This window comes from Pseudophryne corroboree, chromosome 8, assembly GCF_028390025.1.
Source record: "Pseudophryne corroboree isolate aPseCor3 chromosome 8, aPseCor3.hap2, whole genome shotgun sequence".
Classification (NCBI taxonomy): Eukaryota; Metazoa; Chordata; class Amphibia; order Anura; family Myobatrachidae; genus Pseudophryne; species Pseudophryne corroboree.
The window spans coordinates 288,461,216-288,483,693 of record NC_086451.1 but is presented as its reverse complement, the minus strand read 5'-3'; the positions used below and the strand labels follow the sequence as shown (position 1 = coordinate 288,483,693).

The 22,478-nt window shown below is 44.3% G+C and overlaps 2 protein-coding genes across 5 annotated transcripts in view; one reads left to right on the top strand and one right to left on the bottom strand.

The window, feature by feature from the left end:
- COL4A6 (collagen type IV alpha 6 chain) overlaps positions 1-22,478 on the top strand; it is a 445,180-nt gene that overhangs the window by 2,039 nt on the left and 420,663 nt on the right. The gene's annotated exons all lie outside the window — the stretch shown is intronic.
- The window catches only part of COL4A5 (collagen type IV alpha 5 chain), a 364,692-nt gene that overhangs the window by 324,598 nt on the left and 17,616 nt on the right, over positions 1-22,478 (bottom strand). The gene's annotated exons all lie outside the window — the stretch shown is intronic.

The following is a 22,478-nucleotide window of genomic DNA, read 5'->3' as shown; positions in this document are numbered from 1 at the left end:
TACTCAATTTAAGACAGGCAGCAACCAGTGTGCAAGTACTCTTGAAACTACAACTCCTATTATCCCAGATGTTAGAATGGTAGAAAGTAGGACAAGAACTGCTGTCAAAAGTAATCTACGCAAGATAAGACTTTATGTGATTAGTAATAATAGGGTGTATCCATATGCACAACTGATATTTTATTTTTTTACTTTTCTATACTATATCATTAATAATTAGTGTTTCTAAATCACCAATATTGTACAAATGTTTTTATCGTTAGTAACATGTGTAGCTAAACTACATACAGTACATGCATTGTCCAATAGGGGAACGTACTCAGAGGTTGCATTCTAAAATAAGTCATGAGTAAACATGTTTGCTTTAAGCAGTTGATATATTGACAGCTATTTTATAGTCAGAATTTGGGCTAGCTCTGTCCAGTTGATAAATGTTTATGGTCCTGTATTACCTCCCACAGTTGGCTCCAATTGGTCACTCTGATCTAGTGATGATGAATATTCAGACTAGCTGTATAATATACAGCAGCCTGGAGCATGTTTGCATACTGACTCCACCCACATGAATTACCTGGGAGAGAGATATCTACTCCAGTCATGGAACCTCGCACGAATGCAGTATCTTCAGGGTATTGCATTGATACTTGTAAAAGAATACATATGTAATGTTTATTGGACTTTCCTCAGTAGATCTAAGAGAATTCCCACTTTTCAATCTTACCTCAGTATAATTCAAATGTAAAACTTTGGATAAGTGGTAATGACAGTTTAAGAGCAACCTTATGATTGCTTATAATAGTGAATACACATTTTTTTATTGAAGACAAACTAAACATAAAATGTAACCAAGATGACTGTTTGTAGAGACCAATTTTTGAATGCAATGATTCTTACTGGACGCTGTGGTCGGGCCATATGCAGAATTGATGCTGTCAGTGTGTGTTTGTGAGCAATGATGCCCTAGATTAGTAATTGTGTATCTAAAATACTCATGTCCCTCTGCCCACCCACCATCCTCTCTATTATTGTGACTGCGAAAAAAAAAGATAAGGAAAATATGGAGAAAATGAATATAAACTATTTATACACTTTCTTGTAAGCTGTGCCACTCTTTCTAGGTATGTATCTATTTAGCTGATATGATACATTCAGCCTCGTGCTGAAGTATTGTATGTTGGGGTTTTGGAGGATTTTGTGCATTTGTTACGTTATTGCTGCCACAAACTTCAGTTGTATGCTTCTGTTGTAGCAAGTCACAATTTGCAGCACTTTTAAGTCTCACAGGTAAAATGAACCATTCAAATGGGGCGTATGCAATTAGCTCAGTTTTTTCGCTATTTTTAGGGCGAATGGAGATTCGCCCTATGCAATATTTTCGCCTAATCGAAAATGTGACGGGGCGGAAAACAAGTGGATCAGCGAATCCACTTGTTTTCAGCCGAAAATGCGGGCCATTTTTGCCGATTTTGAGGCATTTTTCGCCAATTCCTTTTCACTTCATAAAAGAAGGTGAAAAGGCGTTGGTGAAAATGCCTTCAAAACTGCCGAAAATGGCACTAAATGAATATGAGTGGGGCGAATTCAATAGCTCCGAAATGTAATCAGAACTAATTGCATACGCCCCAGAGCATCTTAGTTGGAAAGCAACTTTGTTACATATTTAGAAATGGTCTTATGAAATAAAGCACTCATGTCACATCCTTTCTGTTCTACTGTTATAAAGGAAGTATTGAAGATTGGAGCAATTAGATGAAACCCAATGTGACATTTTGATACAGTATACAAATCTACTATAAAGAGACACCAATTTCAAAGTTTTATCATTTAAATGTATGTTTTAGCAGCTATGGCATATGGTTAACAATAAAACAAATCTTACTGTTTTTACTATAGTTTAACTCATTCACTCGGATAGGTCTGTTAAGTGTTTGCTCATAGATCTCTTTTTTATATGTAACCAAATATAATACAAAAATGTGACCTATTCTGAGTTGTGACTAAGTAACTGCAGCTTTGTCCATTGCACGTACTAATATGAGATGTGCCAGGAATACACCAGGAAGTGTAGCATTGCTGGGAGTACAAAGATGCTAAACCTTGCAGTTCATAATGCATACACCTTACAGTTACTAGTTGTATAGTGCAGACAATAAAGTCTCGTGAAATGCTAATAGAACAACACTCAGAAACATATGGGCAGCCTGCCCCTTCCCAAACAGAGCATCAAACATACTTTATTTGTGATTAACAAATATTCAATGTGGTGATATTTGACTTCTAAAACAGTTGCAGGAGTTTAACTCTATTTAAATGAATGGATCGGTTTTAGTCACATTCATCCAATCAGACGCAACTTGCATCATCAGTACACAAGTTGTACCAACTTTCAGTACCCGCAAGTCAGGTTCCTCGAGGCAGATTCAATCACAATTGTGGCTGCTATTTCTGTGAACACGCCCACATCACGCCCTTTACGGTGGAAGAACTATCAGCGGTGCAGGAGGTGGCAATTTTGTATAGGGCACAAAGGGGAGGGGGGCCCAGCAATGCTGGGTTGCTATTTTGGTCATAGTTCCCTGCACGCCATCCAAGTCCTCTGAAGCCCCCACTCTGCTCTTAAAAGAGCAGTTCGGCAGCCTCACTTGTCCGTCACCTACACAGTTGGTCTAAACCATGCATGGTCAATATAACACCCCAGCTGTGTTCTTTGGCAGCAGAAAAAGGGGTCAGGAACACTATAATGGAATCACTGTGCCCCTACCCAAATTTTGATCTTAGGCTTTTCAGTCGCGTTTCATGATGTTTACAGGTACTGGTCAGTCTGAAGCTTATGCAGGCTGGCCATCGGATCCGGACATTCGGATCCAGTAAGTCTGCGTACCCTGGATCTATTGCGCCTTCAAAATGGGGGTACATGACCTTGTTTTGCAGAATGGAGCAAAGTGCCACCCCCACTCTGCCCTCCAAATGCCAATCATGCAGCAGTTGACAGGGGGCTGCACAGACCCCACACCATCGGATTTGTACATAAACTATCAGGTGTGCGTACAAATCTGAATTAGGCCTACTGTTCCATCAAGTTTTCATCTGTTGATCAACAGAATCCATAGTACTAATAGCCTATCAGATCTATCTTTAATATATCAGTGTTACGTTTGTTCTTTTTTATTAAACAATACATTTTTATTAAAGATTGGCAGTACATGTGTTGTAAAATACTTATCAACATTACCATAAACAAATTACAAAGCACTGTTTTAAAAATAACTGTAAATAAGAAATTATAGAACAAAGAGAAAAAGGATGGGAAAAGAAATGGGAAAAAGGTGGGGGGGAAAAAACTTTACATTTTTCAGTGATAGAATTAGGCCTCTGAATACTCTTTCACTTATCTCAGGTGACATGTAAAAGCTAGATGTTTTACTGGGGAAAGGTGCTCTTCAGCCATTTGTTTTCAGGGAATTCTTCCAAAAATACATCATTTAAATATCTTGTTCCACAACACAAAATCTGATTTTCCATTCTGTGTGGACCAGTCAGGCCTTGGTCCATGCAGTTTCTCCTATCGGAGAATGCGCCTCTGTAGCCTCTGCCGTCTTAGCACACAAATAAGATATGGCCTTCCCGTATAAACACAAATAATCGTGCAAAAATAGGTGCATGACGTCACAAACATCTGTTTTTAACCCACATTTCTCTGACGTCCTAGTGGATGCTGGGGACTCCGTAAGGACCATGGGGAATAGACGGCTCCGCAGGAGACTGGGCACACTAAAAGAAAGATTTGGTACTACCTGGTGTGCACTGGCTCCTCCCTCTATGCCCCTCCTCCAGACCTCAGTTAGATTTCTGTGCCCGGCCGAGCTGGATGCACACTAGGGGCTCTCCTGAGCTCCTAGAAAGAAAGTATATATTAGGTTTTTTATTTTACAGTGAGACCTGCTGGCAACAGGCTCACTGCAACGAGGGACTAAGGGGAGAAGAAGCGAACCTACCTGCTTGCAGCTAGCTTGGGCTTCTTAGGCTACTGGACACCATTAGCTCCAGAGGGATCGACCGCAGGACCCGTCCTTGGTGTTCGTTCCCGGAGCCGCGCCGCCGTCCCCCTTACAGAGCCAGAAGCAAGAAGATGGTCCGGAAAATCGGCGGCAGAAGACTTCAGTCTTCACCAAGGTAGCGCACAGCACTGCAGCTGTGCGCCATTGCTCCTCATACACACTTCACACTCCGGTCACTGAGGGTGCAGGGCGCTGGGGGGGGGCGCCCTGAGCAGCAATAATATCACCTTGGCTGGCAAAATAACCACAATATATAGCCCCAGAGGCTATATATGTGGTAATTACCCCTGCCAGAATACAGAAAAAAGCGGGAGAAAAGTCCGCCGAAAAAGGGGCGGAGCCATCTCCCTCAGCACACTGGCGCCATTTCTCCCTCACAGTTCCGCTGGAAGGAAGCTCCCTGACTCTCCCCTGCAGTCTACACTACAGAAAAGGGTAAAAAAGAGAGGGGGGCACAGATTTGAGGCGCAGTAAATATTATAGCAGCTATAGGGGACATAATTCAGTTAGTCCCTGCATTATATAGCGCTCTGGTGTGTGCTGGCATACTCTCTCTCTGTCTCCCCAAAGGGCTTTTGTGGGGTCCTGTCTCCTTTAAGAGCATTCCCTGTGTGTGTGTGCGGTGTGTCGGTACGGCTGTGTCGACATGTTTGATGAGGAGACTTATGTGGAGGCGGAGCAGATGCCTATAAATGTGATGTCACCCCCTGCGGGGCAGACACCTGAGTGGATGGACTTATGGAAGGAATTACGTGCAAGTGTCGACTCCTTACATAAAATTTTTTACGACATGCCAAATGCGGGACAGCCGGCTTCTCAGCTCGTGCCTGCCCAGGCAATTCAAAGGCCATCAGGGGCTCTAAAACGCCCACTACCTCAGATGGCAGACACAGATGTCGACACGGATACTGATACCAGTGTCGACGACGATGAGTCAAATTTAATGTCCACAAGGGCCATTCGTGGCATGATTGAGGCAATGAAAGAGGTTTTACACCTTTCTGATATAAACCCAGGTACCTCAAAAAAGGGTATTATGTTTGGAGAGAAAAACCGACCAATAGTTTTTCCCCCATCTGAAGAATTAAATGAAGTGTGTGAAGAAGCGTGGGCTTTCCCTGATAAGAAATTGGTGATTTCAAAAAATTACTAATGGCGTTCCCTTTCTCGCCAGAGGATAGGTCACGTTGGGAAACTCCCCCTAGGGTGGATAAAGCGCTCACACGTTTGTCTAAAAAGGTGGCACTACCGTCTCCGGATACGGCCGCCCTAAAGGAACCTGCTGATAGAAAGCAGGAGGCTATCCTAAAGTCTATATATACACACACTGGTGTTATACTGAGACAAGCTATTGCTTCAGCGTGGATGTGCAGTGCTGCTGCTGCTTGGTCAGATTCCCTGTCAGAAAATATTGACACCCTGGACAGGGACACTATATTGCTAACCGTAGAGCATATAAAAGACTCAGTCTTGTACATGAGAGATGCACAGAGGGAGATCTGCCGGCTGGCATCTAGAATAAGTGCATTGTCCATTTCTGCTAGGAGAGGTTTATGGACTCGGCAGTGGACAGGGGATGCAGATTCTAAAAGGCACATGGAAGTTTTGCCTTATAAGGGTGAGGAGTTATTCGGGGATGGTCTCTCAAACCTTGTTTCCACAGCAACAGCTGGGAAGTCAGCATTTTTACCCCATGTCCCCTCACAGCCTAAGAAGGCGCCATTTTATCAGGTTCAGTCCTTTCGGACCCAGAAAAACAAGCGGGGAAAAGGAGGGTCTTTTCTGTCTAGAGGCAGAGGTAGGGGAAAAAGGCTGCAGCAAACAGCAGGTTCCCAGGAACAAAAGTCCTCCCCCGCTTCCTCTTCCAAGTCCGCCGCATGACGGTGGGGCTCCACAGGCGGAGCCAGGTACGGTGGGGGCCCGCCTCATGAATTTCAGCGATCAGTGGGCTCGCTCACAGGTGGATCCCTGGATCCTTCAAATAGTATCTCAGGGATACAAGCTGGAATTCGAGGCGGCTCCACCCCACCGGTTCCTAAAATCTGCCTTGCCGATTGCTCCCTCAGACAGGGAGGCGGTGCTAGTAGCGATTCACAAGCTGTATTCCCAGCAGGTGATAATCAGGGTACCCCTACTTCAACAAGGCCGGGGTTACTATTCCACACTATTTGTGGTGCCGAAACCGGACGGTTCGGTGAGACCCATTTTAAATTTGAAATCCTTGAACACATACATAAAAAAATTCAAGTTCAAGATGGAATCGCTCAGGGCGGTTATTGCAAGCCTGGACGAGGGGGATTACATGGTATCCCTGGACATCAAGGATGCTTACCTGCATGTCCCCATTTACCATCCTCACCAGGAGTACCTCAGATTTGTGGTACAGGATTGCCATTACCAATTCCAGACGCTGCCGTTTGGACTCTCCACGGCACCGAGGGTATTTACCAAGGTTATGGCGGAAATGATGATACTCCTTCGAAAAAAGGGAGTTTTAATTATCCCATACTTGGACGATCTCCTAATAAAGGCACGATCCAAGGAACAGTTGTTAGTGGGAGTAGCACTATCTCAGGAAGTGCTGCGCCAGCACGGCTGGATTCTGAATATCCCAAAGTCACAGCTGGTCCCCACGACACGTCTAATGTTCCTGGGAATGATTCTGGACACAGTCCAGAAAAAAGTGTTTTCTCCCGGAGGAGAAAGCCAGGGAGTTGTCTTCTCTAGTCAGAGACCTCCTAAAACCAAAACAGGTATCGGTGCATCACTGCACGCGGGTCCTGGGAAAGATGGTAGCTTCTTACGAAGCAATTCCATTCGGCAGGTTCCATGCCAGAATTTTTCAGTGGGACCTGTTGGACAAGTGGTCCGGATCGCATCTTCAGATGCATCGCTTGATAACCCTGTCCCCAAGAACCAGGGTGTCTCTTCTGTGGTGGCTGCAGAGTGCTCATCTTCTGGAGGGCCGCAGATTCGGCATACAGGACTGGGTCCTGGTGACCACGGATGCCAGCCTACGAGGCTGGGGGGCAGTCACAAAGGGAAGAAACTTCCAAGGACTATGGTCAAGTCAGGAGACTGCCCTTCACATAAATATTCTGGAACTAAGGGCCATTTACAATGCCCTAAGTCAAGCAAAATCCCTGCTCCTACACCAGCCGGTGCTGATCCAGTCAGACAACATCACGGCAGTCGCCCATGTGAATCGACAGCGCGGCACAAGAAGCAGGATGGCACAACTGGGAAGCAGACTTTCTCAGCAGGCACGACCTCCACCCGGGAGAGTGGGGACTTCATCCAGAAGTCTTTCAAATGATTGTAAATCAATGGGGTCGTCCACAGGTGGACATGATGGCGTCCCGCCTAAACAAAAAACTAAAGAGGTATTTCGCCAGGTCAAGAGACCCTCAGGCGATAGCTGTGGACGCTCTAGTGACACCGTGGGTGTACCGGTCAGTTTATGTGTTCCCTCCTCTACCTCTCATACCAAAGGTATTGAGAATAATAAGAAAGCGAGGAGTAAACACAATTCTCGTGGTTCCGGATTGGCCAAGAAGAGCGTGGTACCCGGAACTTCAAGAGATGATCTCAGAGGACCCGTGGTCTCTGCCGCTCAGACAAGACCTGCTACAGCAGGGGCCCTGTCTGTTCCAAGACTTACCGCGGCTGCGTTTGACGGCATGGCGGTTGAACGCCGGATCCTGAAGGAAAAGGGCATTCCGGAGGAAGTCATTCCTACGCTTATTAAAGCCAGGAAAGAGGTCACAGCAACTCATTATCACCGCATATGGCGGAAGTATGTTGCATGGTGTGAGGCCGAAAAGGCCCCAACGGAGGAATTTCAACTAGGTCGATTTCTGCATTTCCTGCAAGCAGGAGTAAATATGGGCCTAAAACTGGGCTCCATTAAGGTACAGATCTCGGCTCTGTCGATTTTCTTTCAAAAAGAACTAGCTTCAGTACCTGAAGTTCAGACATTTGTTAAAGGAGTGCTGCATATTCAGCCCCCGTTTGTGCCCCCTGTGGCACCTTGGGATCTCAACGTGGTGTTGAGTTTCTTAAAATCACATTGGTTTGAACCACTAAAAACCGTGGATCTGAAATATCTCACGTGGAAGGTGGTTATGTTATTGGCCTTGGCTTCTGCCAGGCGAGTATCAGAATTGGCGGCTTTGTCCTGTAAAAGCCCTTATCTGATTTTCCATATGGATAGGGCAGAATTGAGGACTCGTCCCCAGTTTCTCCCAAAGGTGGTGTCAGCGTTTCACCTGAACCAGCCTATTGTGGTGCCTGCGGCTACTATGGACTTGGAGGACTCCAAGTTGCTAGACGTTGTCAGGGCACTGAAAATATATGTTTCCAGAACGGCTAGAGTCAGAAAATCTGACTCGCTGTTTATCCTATATGCACCCAACAAGCTGGGTGCTCCTGCTTCTAAGCAGACTATTGCTCGTTGGATTTGTAATACAATTCAGCTTGCACATTCTGTGGCAGGCCTGCCACAGCCAAAATCTGTCAATGCCCATTCCACAAGGAAGGTGGGCTCATCTTGGGCGGCTGCGCGAGGGGTCTCGGCTTTACAACTTTGCCGAGCTGCTACTTGGTCAGGGGCAAACACGTTTGCAAAATTCTACAAATTTGATACCCTGGCTGAGGAGGACCTGAAGTTCTCTCATTCGGTATTGCAGAGTCATCCGCACTCTCCCGCCCGTTTGGGAGCTTTGGTATAATCCCCATGGTCCTTACGGAGTTCCCAGCATCCACTAGGACGTCAGAGAAAATAAGAATTTACTCACCGGTAATTCTATTTCTCGTAGTCGGTAGTGGATGCTGGGCGCCCATCCCAAGTGCGGTTTATCTGCAATACTTGTACATAGTTACTGTTAACTAAATCGGGTTATTGTTGAGCCATCTGTTGAGAGGCTCTGTTGTTTCATACTGTTAACTGGGTTTCATATCACGAGTTGTACGGTGTGATTGGTGTGGCTGGTATGAGTCTTACCCGGGATTCAAAATCCTTCCTTATTGTGTACGCTCGTCCGGGCACAGTATCCTAACTGAGGCTTGGAGGAGGGTCATAGTGGGAGGAGCCAGTGCACACCAGGTAGTCTAAGATCTTTCTAGAGTGCCCAGCCTCCTTCGGAGCCCGCTATTCCCCATGGTCCTTACGGAGTTCCCAGCATCCACTACGGACTACGAGAAATAGAATTACCGGTGAGTAAATTCTTATTTTTATATTGAATACGGTAGAATACAGGTAACCAATAGAAGGGCTGACAGAGTGGATCTGCAGATGATGAACGTCTAGCGAGGAAGATTAGCCTCGCAGCTGCATTCAGAATGGATGGTAGTGGTGAGAGTCTTGTTTTGGGAAGACCAGTTAGGAGACTATTACAATAAATGCGGGAGATAGTGAGAGCATGAATTAGAGTTTTAGCAGTGTCTTGTGTAAGGTACGGTCGTATTTTGGATATGTTTTTTAGATGCATGTAACATGATTGAGACAGATTGAATGTGGGGAACAAAGGACAGATCAGAGTCAAGGATGACACCTAGGCAGCGAGCTTTTGGGGTAGGGTTGATTGTCAAGTTTTCAACAGTGATAGAGAAATCAGGTTGGTACCTACTATTGGCCGGTGGAATTATAATTTACTCTGTTTTTGAAAGTTTGAGGTGGCGAGATGTCATCCAAGGTGAAATAGAAGAAAGGCTTCCAGTGACACGGCCCAGTACAGATAGAGACAAATCAGGGGAGGATAGGGAGATTTGAGTATCATCTGCGTACAGATGATACTCAAATCCAAAAGAGCTGATTCGTTTACCAAGAGATGAGATATAGATTGAGAAAAGCAGAGGACCTAAGACTGAGCCTTGTGGTACTCCAACTGAAAGAGGTAGCGATGAGGAGGTAGATTCAGAGAACCGAACACTGAAGGAGCAATTAGATAGGTAGGATAGGAACTAAGAAAGGGCTGTGTCTTTAAGACCTAGGGTTTGTAGTGTTTGTATGAGAAGAGAGTGGTCAACAGTGTCAAAGGCAGCAGATAGATCTAGAAGAATAAGAGCTGAGTAATGGCCTTTAGACTTCATTGTGATCAAATCATTAACCACTTTAGTCAGTGCTGACTTTGTGGAGTGTTGGGAACGGAAGCCTGACTGAAGTGGGTCCAATAAGTTGTGGGAGTTAAGAAAGTGTGTGAATTGAGTGTAGGCAAGTCCCTCCAGTAGCCTAGAGAGACAAGAGAGCTGAGAGATAGGGCGGTAGTTTGAGAGAGAGTTAGGGTCAGATTTTTTTTTATTTATTTTTTTTCAAAATGGGAGTAATCACTGCATGCTTGAACAGTGAAGGAAAAATACCAGTGGAGAGAGATTACAGATGTTAGTTAAGGTGTCTACCGGAGATAGAACTTTGTGAGGGTAGATGATCAAGAGGAGAGGTAGTAGAGAAGCAGGATGAGAAGAGTGATGATACTTCATCTTGATTTGTGGGATCAAATGAAGAATGTGTGCCAGAGGGTACAGGCAAAGAACTGAGGCGGTCACTGGCTGATGAAGAGCATATCATTTCATCTCAGATCTTATCAATATTCTCTTTGAAGTAGGAAGCAAGATCTTGTGCCTTGATAGTGGCTGGTGGGGTAGGTGAGGGAGGATTCAGAAGTTATTTAAATGTATTAAAGAGTCGTTTGGGGTTAGAGGCTTGAGCAGAGATGAGAGTTTGGTAATATGTTTGTTTGGCAGTGTCCTGGGCATTTCTATAAGAGTGGTAGACAGCTTTATATGTGTGGAAGTCGCTTGAAATATGAGATTTACGCCACTGACGTTCAAGTTTACGTGTGAGTTTTTGTAGATGTCATGTTAATGTAGAGTGCCATTGTTGATATCTCGGCCTACGTGGAGTGTGATGGGTAGCTGGAGCCACTTCATCAAGGGCTATTTCTAGAGTCTGGTTCAAGCGTGATACAGCCATCTCAGGAGAGGTGAATGCAGAAATAGGTGAAAGCAGTTGTTGGAGTGAGATGGAAAGTTCTTGAAGATTAATTGTGTTAATATTTCTGCGGGTTGAGGAGGATTGGAGGACTTCAGCAACACAGTTTGAATTAATGGAGGAGTTCATGCAAGTGATAAGGTTGTGATCTGAGAGGGAGAAAGGAGTGTTAGTTCAGAAACGGTGCGTAGTCTGGTGAATACTAGATCAAGGCAGTGGCCCTCCTGATGAATAGGGGAGTCAGTCCATTGTGAGAGGCCGAGAGAGGAGGTTAGAGAGAGTAGTTTGGAGGCATGAGCAGCAGATTTTGGGCAATCAATAGCAATATTGAAATCACCCATGATGATGGTGGAGATGTCAGAGGATAGGAAGTGAGGGAGCCAGACAGGAAAATCTTCCAGAAATTGTTTGGGATTCCCAGGTGGGCGAAAGATAGCTGCAACACACAAAGAGAAAGGAGAGTAAACTCTGATCATGGGTGATTTCAATATTGCTATTGATTGCCCAAAATCTGCTGCTCATGCCTCCAAACTACTCTCTCTAACCTCCTCTCTCGGCCTCTCACAATGGACTGACTCCCCTACTCATCAGGAGGGCCACTGCCTTGATCTAGTATTCACCAGACTACGCACCGTTTCTGAACTAACACTCCTTTCTCCTTTACTTCAAATGATGTAAATGTGAGTGAAGGAACCTGTGGTTGGAACAGTATATGTGAAAGATTGGGAAAGTAATAATCCAGCCCCACCTCCTTTATGGATACCAGGCCTGGAGGTGTGTGCGAAGTGGAGACCACCATGTGACAGTGCTGCAGGGGGGCAGTGTCCGATTGTGTGAGCCATGTTTCTGTTATAGCCAGCAGATTGAAGTTGTTAGAATATTCCGCTAGTATTCTTAAACATTACAGTAGAAGACACTTTTTTCCTTTTTCATGCATAGGCAAATTGGGGTCCTCCAAGTGTTGTTGAACTACAAGTCTCAACATGGCCAGGAAGCATGCATATCTATGTGCTATCAAAAGCAACTCTAAAAATATGACCTGTAAAATAGTTTCCCATGGCTACATATAAGCAAGAACACCCAATAAGGTTTTAGGTTTATTGGAAAAGTACAATAGGATCAGATAGCAACCCAGCACCTATTGTTCCACTATGCCCCTAAATAATGTTACAGCATAAATTGCCTCTTGAAAAGGTATTTTTATTTAAATATTATTAAATATTTAAGCAGAAAGTACAGATAAGTATAGGGCAAATTATATAAAAAGCTTGTAAGTGGTGAAGTCCTACCAGCATTCCATATTGTTGAAACAACTCTGGTAGTTAATTCTTGGCAATGGAAGCATGTTATAAAGATATACTAGAACATAGGTATAAAAATATAATAGAACATAATGCTGGCTTATTGGAAGATGCCAGTATGACTTCAGTACAAAGTTTATATATTATATTTTTTATATATATTTTCAAGATTTGTAAGTGCTGGAAAAATGGATAAAGCACATGGAAACCAAGGGCACTTTTGACTTGCATTTGGTCATGCTTTTATGCGTTTTCCATTATTAATACAGTTTTTACAGCTGCTAATACGCATTACCAGCCATAATTCATAATTAGATTATTTTAAACATGGAGCTAAAGTTTTACAAGGCAACAATGATGCTCCTATTGATAATGCACTTTTCATGTGTATATTAATGTTTGAAATGCAGAAAAAAGTTGATAGGTGTAAATTGCCATCTGTGTTAGGGTGGTCATTCCGAGTTGTTCGCTCACTGCTATTTTTAGCAGAATTGCTAATAGGCTAAAATCCAGCAGTTCTGCGCATGCGTATGCACAGCAGGGCGCACGCGCTAAGCAATTTTACACAAAACTATGCTATTTTACTCACGGGCGAACAAAGCTTTTCAATCGCTCTGCTGATCGTAGTGTGATTGACAGGAAGTGGGTGTTTCTGGGCGGAAACTGGCCGTTTTCAGGGAGTGTGCTAAAAAAACGCAGGCGTGCCAGGTAAAAACGCAGGAGTAACGGAGGAGTGGCTGGCCGGACGCAGGGCGTGTTTGTGACGTCAAATCAGGAACTAAACGGACTGAGGTGATCGCACTCCTGGAGTAGGTCTGGAGCTACTCAGAAACTGCAAAGAAATACTTTAATAGCAGAATTGCTAATCTTTCGTTAGCAATTCTGCTATGCTAAGAAACACTCCCAGAGGGTGGCGGCCTAGCGTGTGCAATGCTGCTAAAAGTAGCTAGCGAGCGAACAACTCGGAATAAGGGCCTATGTCTCTTACAGCAACCACCAGTTTAATGTAAGAAGTTCCAGGTAGATAACAAAACAAAAGGGGTCAAATCAGTTTGGTTCATGAAACTGACATGCATGCGAGATTCATTTTGAAATGGCAAATTGCTGTACTCTTGTCAAGGTTGCTCAACTATTCTACACAATGCAACCTGTGAGTTAAATCATCCTGGACCCTACAAAAGTGGTAAATGAGGACTTGATTCATGTTTATAAGTAAAGTAAAAAAAAAGCAGGACCGTATAGAAGGCTGTTAGTGCCCAGAAGGATGGTTGAAAAATTATATAAAAAAAGTGTTTTCCATAACATTAAAGTCTTTCTAGCATTTGGAGGTAAAGGAAAATGTTTTAAGTGATATTTAGTGTTTTAAAAACGTTTTTGGAAAAAGTTGGAATAAACACTTTTATCTCTAATACCCATTTTCCACTGCCTAAAAACAACCGGGTAATTGCCAGGTCTACTGATCCAGGATTTCTTCCTGGGTATCGAGCAGGGTTTTTGTCGGGTAAAACCCGGTAACACTGCAGTGGAAACAGTTCTTACCCAGGTTTTTTTGACCCAGGTAATTGCAAAAGCTGCTGATTGGTCCTTCCAGGGGGATGGCTGCTGATGTAATCACCCAGAGACTAGAGGAGACGAATCAACGCTGGAAGAATTTGTTGAGAGAGTGCCTGGAAGGAGAGCTGGGAGCACACAGGCAGAGCTGGGTGCTGGGCACAGAGCATGCCTGGAAGGAGAGCTGGACACACACAGGCCTGGAGCACTTGGAGAGCTGGGCGCCAATCATACAGATCAGGAAAGAGAGGGCTTGGAAGGAGAACTGGACACTGGGCACACACCTCATCTTTGTGACCCTAAATAAAAGGCCATTTTTAATAACATCCACAGGTTTTGCTGGGCTTACCTGGGTTCAGTGAAAACTGATATGACTCGGCAAAATGCCAGGTATAAAATCCCAGGACAGACCCAGGATTTTGGTGGGAAAGGGGAATAAGAAACAGAGAATTTGATTGCAGATAAGATCCACTTGGTCCATCTAGTCTGCCCCCTTTTTTTATCCTTTAGGTAATCAATCCTTTTTGAGTTCTCTGTAAGGATATTCATATGCTTATAATAAATTCTCATTTGAAAAAGTTGAAAAGACTCTCTCCCATCAATACAACACCTACACACACCTGTCCCATATCATTTAACTCATTATCAAGATTTTTAGAGACATTAACCTGAAAACCGACATGTCTTTATTGGCCAAATAATGCTATCTAAACCCCTCCAAGCATTGGCATAACTGTAATGGGTAAAGGGTGTGCGGTGCACACGGACTTCAGGGGGGCCCATCCCGCACACTCTACATCCATATAAGTAAACTCACCTTTCCAGTGTCCCATGTCAGTGCTGCAACTGCAACAGAAATCACCAGAAAAATGGTGCCCGTGGCCATTTTCCTGGAGATTTGCACATACGCAGTAGAGACATCACAGGCACCATGTACCTGTAGACCAGCGCATGCACAGTAGATATGCTACAATGCTAGAGTGCCACAGTTTCAATTGCAATGCAAGGAGGAGCGGGACTGCACACAGGCCCCCTCCTTTCTTAAAATACCTCTGCCTCTAAGGACCTGATTATTCATTGGGATGGGTGTACCAGAGGTTCTAAACCGTGGCCTAACATCTTTGCCTTAAAATGAAGATTTTTTTTTATACCTTTTCCTCTGCTCAGGGAGGTACACACACAAAAGATTTCCTCTGGAAAATCCATTGGAGTGTGAAATTGTATTGCAAATGCAATTCACAGTGCGAGTTTGCCATAAGAACGGCTCGCGGGACCCAACTCGCACCTAATTGAATTGACCCTTATGGGTTAAATTATTGATGATTTCTAAAGACAAAAACACACTAATATATATATATATAAACAAACAAGGAAGGATAAGCGGCACTCAGCGTCTTAGTCAAAAATAGAAAAAAGTGTATTTATAACACCATCTTAAACCAACGTTTCGGGACACGCAGATCCCTTTGTCAAGGTGTACAGCGGGGACCTGCGTGTCCCGAAAACGTTGGTTTAAGATGGTGTTATAAATACACTTTTCTTTGTTTATCCATTGCTGCTGAGAGGGCACCGGCGCACTTTTGAATATTGAAAACGGAGTGCCGATCCATTTCCATTCTCTGTATATATATATATATATATATATATATATAGATATATATATATATATATATATAGATATATAGATAGATAGATACACACACACACGGTTGTAGACTCGGCACTCCCAGACTACTAGAGTACTTAGTCCGGTTCTTTCACAGCTGCACGGTGGCAGTTCACATACCAATTCCACAAGTGCGGTATGATTTTCATGAACGTTTCAAACGTTATAGTTTTTCTTCAGGATACAAGGATATCCTGAAGAAAAACTATAATGTTTGAAACGTTGATATAAAATCGTGGTACTGCTATCGTGTACAGTGTGCTGCACTTGTGGAATTGATGTATATATATATATATATATATATATATAACAGTTCAAAGTGCACTCACCAATCCAATATAGCTTCATCAGAGTTTTATTTGTGGCAAATAGGCATAGACATCATGGAATGATGTCTACGCCTATTTGCCACAAATAAAACTCTGATGAAGCTATATTGGATTGGTGAGTGCACTTTGAACTGTTATAAATACTCATGCCAGAGGATTGCTTTTCTCTAAACATGAAGATTTGGTGACACCCCAACAAGCTGCTATAGGAATTGTGTGTGCAGACATTTTCTAAAGTATATATATATATATATATATATATATATATATATATATATATATATCCGTATGGTCCGGCTCTCCTTCTAATCACAGTACCTGTCCGGGTGCCCTCACGTAGCATGCATCCACACAAATCTCCTGGTGCGGCACTCCTGGACTATTGGATAAATCACGGCTCAGATAGGCAGTTTATAGTACAGGTTGAGTATCCCTTATCCAAAATGCTTGGGACCAGAGGTATTTTGGATATCGGATTTTTCCGTATTTTGGAATAATTGCATACCATAATGAGATATCATGGCAATGGGACCTAAATCTAAGCACATAATGCATTTATGTCTCATATACACCTTATACACACAGCCTGAAGGTAATTTTAGACAATATTTTTATAAATTTGTGCATTATACAAAGTGTGTCTACATTCACACAATTCATTTATGTTTCATATACACCTTATATACACAGTCTGAAGGTCATTTAATACAATATTTTTAATAACTGTGTGTATTAAACAAAGTTTGTGTACATTGAGCCATCGGAAAACAAAAGTTTCACAATTTCAATCTCGCTCAAAAAAGTCCGTATTTCGGAATATTCCGTATTTCGGATATTTGGATATGGGATACTCAACCTGTACTATAAACTGCCTATCTGAGCCGTGATTTATCCAATAGTCCAGGAGTGCCGCACCAGGAGATTTGTGTGTGTATATATATATATATATATATATATATATATATATATACATACATACAAGGAAGACTTCACAGAATGTGTATTGTAGATTGGAATCTCCAAGAGCAGGAGCATATTTCATGTACTTTAGACACAGTTATGTCTTGGAGGTTGTTGTGTCTCTTTATATATAAGAGCACAGATCTAATCTAAAAGTGAATTATTACCGTTGTCATGGTCTTGCTGACTTGAGCAAGGGGATTCTGTACCATTTAATCAGTACTCTTACATACCCTCCAACATTTTACACATAAAAATCGGTACAAATTAGGAAAGGGGATGTGTGTTCCAACACAAGTTGTATATTGTACCAGTGGCCCATGACTTTTTTGGCTATTCTCTCTCACAAATGCAAAACTGAAGCCTTCAGTATTATAGAGAAATTATATAGTACCTGTACTGTAGAATGTCAAAGCTTTTATTTCTTCTTCCAGTCTTTTTCATTTATTTTTGGTATATCTGCCAAAATTATTTCAATATACTTTGCTGTAAGAACAAACAATAATGAAGCCACTAACATGTGCCCGTCAGTCAAACGGCCTCTCACACACCCTCACACACTCATATTGTCTCTATAAATCCATCCCCTCAGGGTTACCGTTGCCTCGCCTGCATCTATCTGCTTTTGTCAATACATGTCTGTATGAGTGCCCCTGTCAAAACCTGTCTGCATCTCAGTGTCCCTGCCTGTGTCTGTGGCAGTGAGTTCCTTTATCTGCCTCATTGCCAGTGTATTTCCGTGACTTCCAGTCAGTGCAGATTTTTATGTCCCTGTCTATATCTGTGTTTCTATTTGTATCCCAGTCAGTGTCTGTCTGTGCTTCAGTCTGTAACAGCCAATCCTCAGCATCATGTTCTTGTCTGCGTCAGTTTCTTTCTATCCGTGTAAAACCCTGTATGTGTCCTGTTCTGTTTTATGATTTTCATGCTCATCAGTGTGATGTTACCACTGGGACAGACAGTTGTATATTTTTATCTAAAACGTGGTAATGCTGTTATTTGTTGTTCTACTTTGGCATCAGAATCACTAAATAAAGAAACAAGGGCATAGCCAGAATTTTGTGGGCCCCATAGTAATATTTTGAAGGGTTCCCCACCCTATTACATCTAGCGAGACATCTTTCTCCACAGCATTTTTTTATTTTGTGAACCATACTAGTGCCGTAGTTTACAATATGCCATAGTGTCCCCAGAACATATGCCACACTGAAGTGCCCCCAGTTCATATTTTGACACACCGTAGTGTCCTCCGTTTTATATTATGCCACACTGTAGGTCTCACAATTCATACTGTGCAACAATACAGTGCCCAGTTTGGTTTATGCCACATAACAGTTACTGACCCTTACCATTATAACATTCACTACCCATGCCACTCACTGAAAATGGAATGTCACTCCATTCAAGCCAGGCAAGGGGACAGACCCAATGCTTAGCAGCCACTTCTGGTAACTTGGTAGACCACTATATGCCCTAGTCCAGGGATCTCTAAACCTCTGGGCCCCATGGCAATGGCACCCCATTCACCCATTATAGCTACGCTCATGCAAAGGTCCTAATTGAGAAATTAGTCTTAGTCATATGAGCAAATGGCAACTTAATGATGGCCATTTGGGGCCATAGTGCAGGACTCATCTGTATTTTCTAGTTTTCTCTAACGTCCTAGTGGATGCTGGGGACTCCGTAAGGACCATGGGGAATAGACGGGCTCCGCAGGAGACAGGGCACTTTAAGAAAGAATTTGGATACTGGTGTGCTCTGGCTCCTCCCTCTATGTCCCTCCTCCAGACCTCAGTTTGAATCTGTGCCCGGACGAGCTGGGTGCACCTTAGTGAGCTCTCCTGAGCTTGCTAAATAGAAAGTATTTTGTTAGGATTTTTTTATTTTCAGAGAGATCTGCTGGCAACAGACTCTCTGCTACGTGGGACTGAGGGGAGAGAAGCAGCCCTACTAACTGCGGATAGGTCACGCTTCTTAGGCTACTGGACACCATTAGCTCCAGAGGGATCGAACACAGGAACGCACCCTTGGTCGTTCCGATCCCAGAGCCGCGCCGCCGTCCCCCTCGCAGAGCCAGAAGCCAAAAGCCGGCGTGAGAAGCAAGAAGACGTCAAAAGCGGCGGCAGAAGACTCCAGTCTTCATATGAGGTAGCGCACAGCACTGCAGCTGTGCGCCTTTGCTCCCACATTAAACCCACACACTCCGGTCACTGTAGGGTGCAGGGAGCAGGGGGGTAGGGGCGCCCTGGGCAGCTATTAGAGACCTCTTGGCAAAAGCAGCATATATACAGTTGGGCACTGTATATATGCATGAGCCCCCGCCATTATTTTACACAAAATCGCGGGACAGAAGCCCGCCGCTGAGGGGGCGGGGCTTCTTCCTCAGCACTCACCAGCCTTATGTTTTTTCTCCACAGCACCGCTGAGAGGAAGCTCCCCAGTCTCTCCCCTGCAGTTACACGGTAGAAGAGGGTAAAGAGAGAGGGGGGCACATAATTAGGCGCAAAAATCAATATAAACAGCAGCTACTGGGTTAACATTAAGTTACTGTGTTATTCCTGGGTTAATAGCGCTGGGGTGTGTGCTGGCATACTCTCTCTCTGTCTCTCCAAAGGGCCTTATGGGGGAATTGTCTTCAGAGGAGCATTCCCTGAGTGTGTGGTGTGTCGGTACGTGTGTGTCGACATGTCTGAGGTAAAAGGCTCCCCTAAGGAGGAGATGGAGCAAATGTGTGTGTGAGGGGTGTCTCCGTCGACAACGCCGACACCTGAGTGGATATGTAAAATAAATTGCTGAGGTAAATTGCAAAAAAGATTATAGAACAGACAGGGAATCTACCCATGTCTGTCCCTATGTCGCAGAGACCTTCAGAGTCTCTCAATGCTCACTATCCAAAATAATAGACACTGATATCGACACGGAGGTCGACTCCAGTGTCGACTACGATAATGCAAAGTTACAGCCAAAATGGCAAAAAAGTATTCAATTTATGATTATTGTAATAAAAGATGATTTGCATATCACTGATGACTCATCTGTCCCTGACACAAGGGTACACATGTTTAAGGGGAAGAAAGCTGAGGTAAATTTCCCTCCTCTCATGAAGAAAAAGAGCGGGAATCTCCAGACAAGAGACTGCAGTTTCCCACAAAGGATTCTCAAACAGTGTCCTTTCCCCACTAGGGCCAGGATATGATGGGAATCTTCCCATAGGGTGTCACGTTTGCCCAAAAGGTAGCCCTGACTAAACAGCTATCCTCAGGGATCCTGCAGATAGCGTGTACATTCTGGTACACTACTCAGACCGGCGATTGTGTCGGCATGGGTTTATAGCGCTGTGGCAGCGTGGACAGGTACCTTATCAGTAGAGATTGAGACCCTAGTATGTATATAGATATACATATGTATATATAGAGATATATATATATATATTAAAGGTGCTGTCTTAAGAGATATGTATATATAAAACATGCCCAAAGAGGCATGAGTATACTGGGTCCTAGAGTCAAAGCTATGTCGATTTCTACTTGACGTGTCCTGTAAAATATGCAATGGACAGATGAAGCCGACTTAAGAGGCTTATGGAAGGCTGAGGATTGTGTGGAGAAGGGTTCTCGGACCTGGTCTCCACAGCTATAGCTGGTAATTCTGATATTTTGCCTTACATTCCTGCACAGCCTAGGAAAGCATGACATTATCAAATGCAGCCTTTCGAATAAAGAAACAAGAAAGTCCGAGGTGCGTCCTTTCTTGCCAGAGACGGGGGCAGAGGAAAGAAGCTGCACAACACAGCTAGTTCCCAGGAACAGAAGTCCTCCCCGGCCTCTACAAAAATCCACCGCATGTCGCTGGGGCTCCACAGGCGGAGCTAGGCCCGGTGGGGGCACGCCTTCGTAAGTTCAGCCACAAGTGGGTTCACTCCCTGTTAGATCCCTGGGCAATAGATATTGTGTCTCAGGGATACAAGCTGGATTTTGAGAAGATGCCCTCTCACCGACGGCCCTGCCGGCTTCCCCCCACCAGAGGGAAACAGTGTTAACTGCAATTCACAAATTGTATCTTCAACAGGTGGTGGTCAAGGTTCCCCTCCTTCAACAAGGAGGGGGTTATTATTCGACCATGTTGTAGTCCCGAACCAGACGGTTCGGTCAGACCCATATTGAATTTAAAATCCCTGAACATATACCTGAAAAGGTTCAAGTTCAAGATGGAATCGCTAAGAGCGGTCATTGCAAGCCTGAAAGGGAGAGATTTTATGGTGACTCGGGACATAAAGGATGCATACCTTCATGTCCCCATTTATCCACCTCATCAGGCGTACCTCAGGATTGCGGTACGGGATTGTCATTACCAATTTCAGACGTTGCCGTTTGGTCTCTCCACGGCCTTGAGATTATTCACCAAGGTAATGGCGGAAATGATGGTGCTCCTGCGAAAGCAAGGTGTCACTATTATCACGTACTTGGACGATCTCCTCATAAAAGCGAGATCAAGAGAGCAGTTGCTGAACAGCGTATCGCTTTCTCTGGAAGTGTAACGGCAACACGGCTGGATTCTATATATTCCAAAGTCGCAGTTGGTTCCTACAGCTCATCTGCCTCTCCTAGGCATGATCCTAGACACAGACCAGAAAAGGGTTTATCTCCCGATAGAGCTCAGGAGCTCGTGACACTGGTCAGGAATCTATTAACTGGGTCCTGGTGACCACGTATGTAAGCCTCCGAGGGTGGGGGGCAGTCACACAGGGAAGAAATTTCCAAGGGCTGTGGTCAAGGCAGGAGACTTGCCTTCACATCAATATCCTGGAACTAAGGGCCATATACAACGCCCTAAGTCAAGCGGAGACCCTGCTTCGCGACCAACCGGTTCTGATTCAGTCAGACAATATCACCGCAGTGGCTCATGTAAACCGCCAAGGCGGCACAAGGAGCAGGGTGGCGATGGTAAAAGCCACCAGAATTCTTCGCTGGGCGGAGAATCACGAAAGCGCACTGTCAGCAGTGTTCATTCCGGTAGTGGACAACTGGGAAGCAGACTTCCTCGGTAGGCACGACCTCCACCCAGGAGAGTGGGGACTTCATCAAGAAGTCTTCATGCAGATTGCAAGTCGGTGGGAACTGCCACAGGTGGACATGATGGAATCCCGCCTCAACAAAAAGCTGCAGAGATATTGCGTCAGGTCAAGAGACCCTCAGGCGATAGCTGTGGACGCACTGGTGACACCATGGGTATTCCCGTCGGTCTATGTATTTCCTCCTCTTCCTCTCATACCAAAGGTGCTGAGAATCATAAGGAAAAGAGGAGTGAGAACAATACTTTTTGTTCCGGATTGGCCAAGAAGGACTTGGTATCCAGATCTGCAAGAAATGCTCACAGAGGACCCGTGGCCTCTGCCTCTAAGACAGGACTTGTGCAACAGGGGCCCTGTCTGTTCCTAGACTTACCGCGGCTGCGTTTGACGGCATGGCGGTTGAACGCCGGATCCTGGCAGAAAAGGTAATTCTTACGCTGATAGAGTCTAGGAAGGATGTGACGGCTCAACATTATCACCGTATATGGCGAAAATATGTTGCTTGGGGTGAGGCCAGGAATGCCCCTACAGAGGAATTCCAGCTGGGCCGTTTT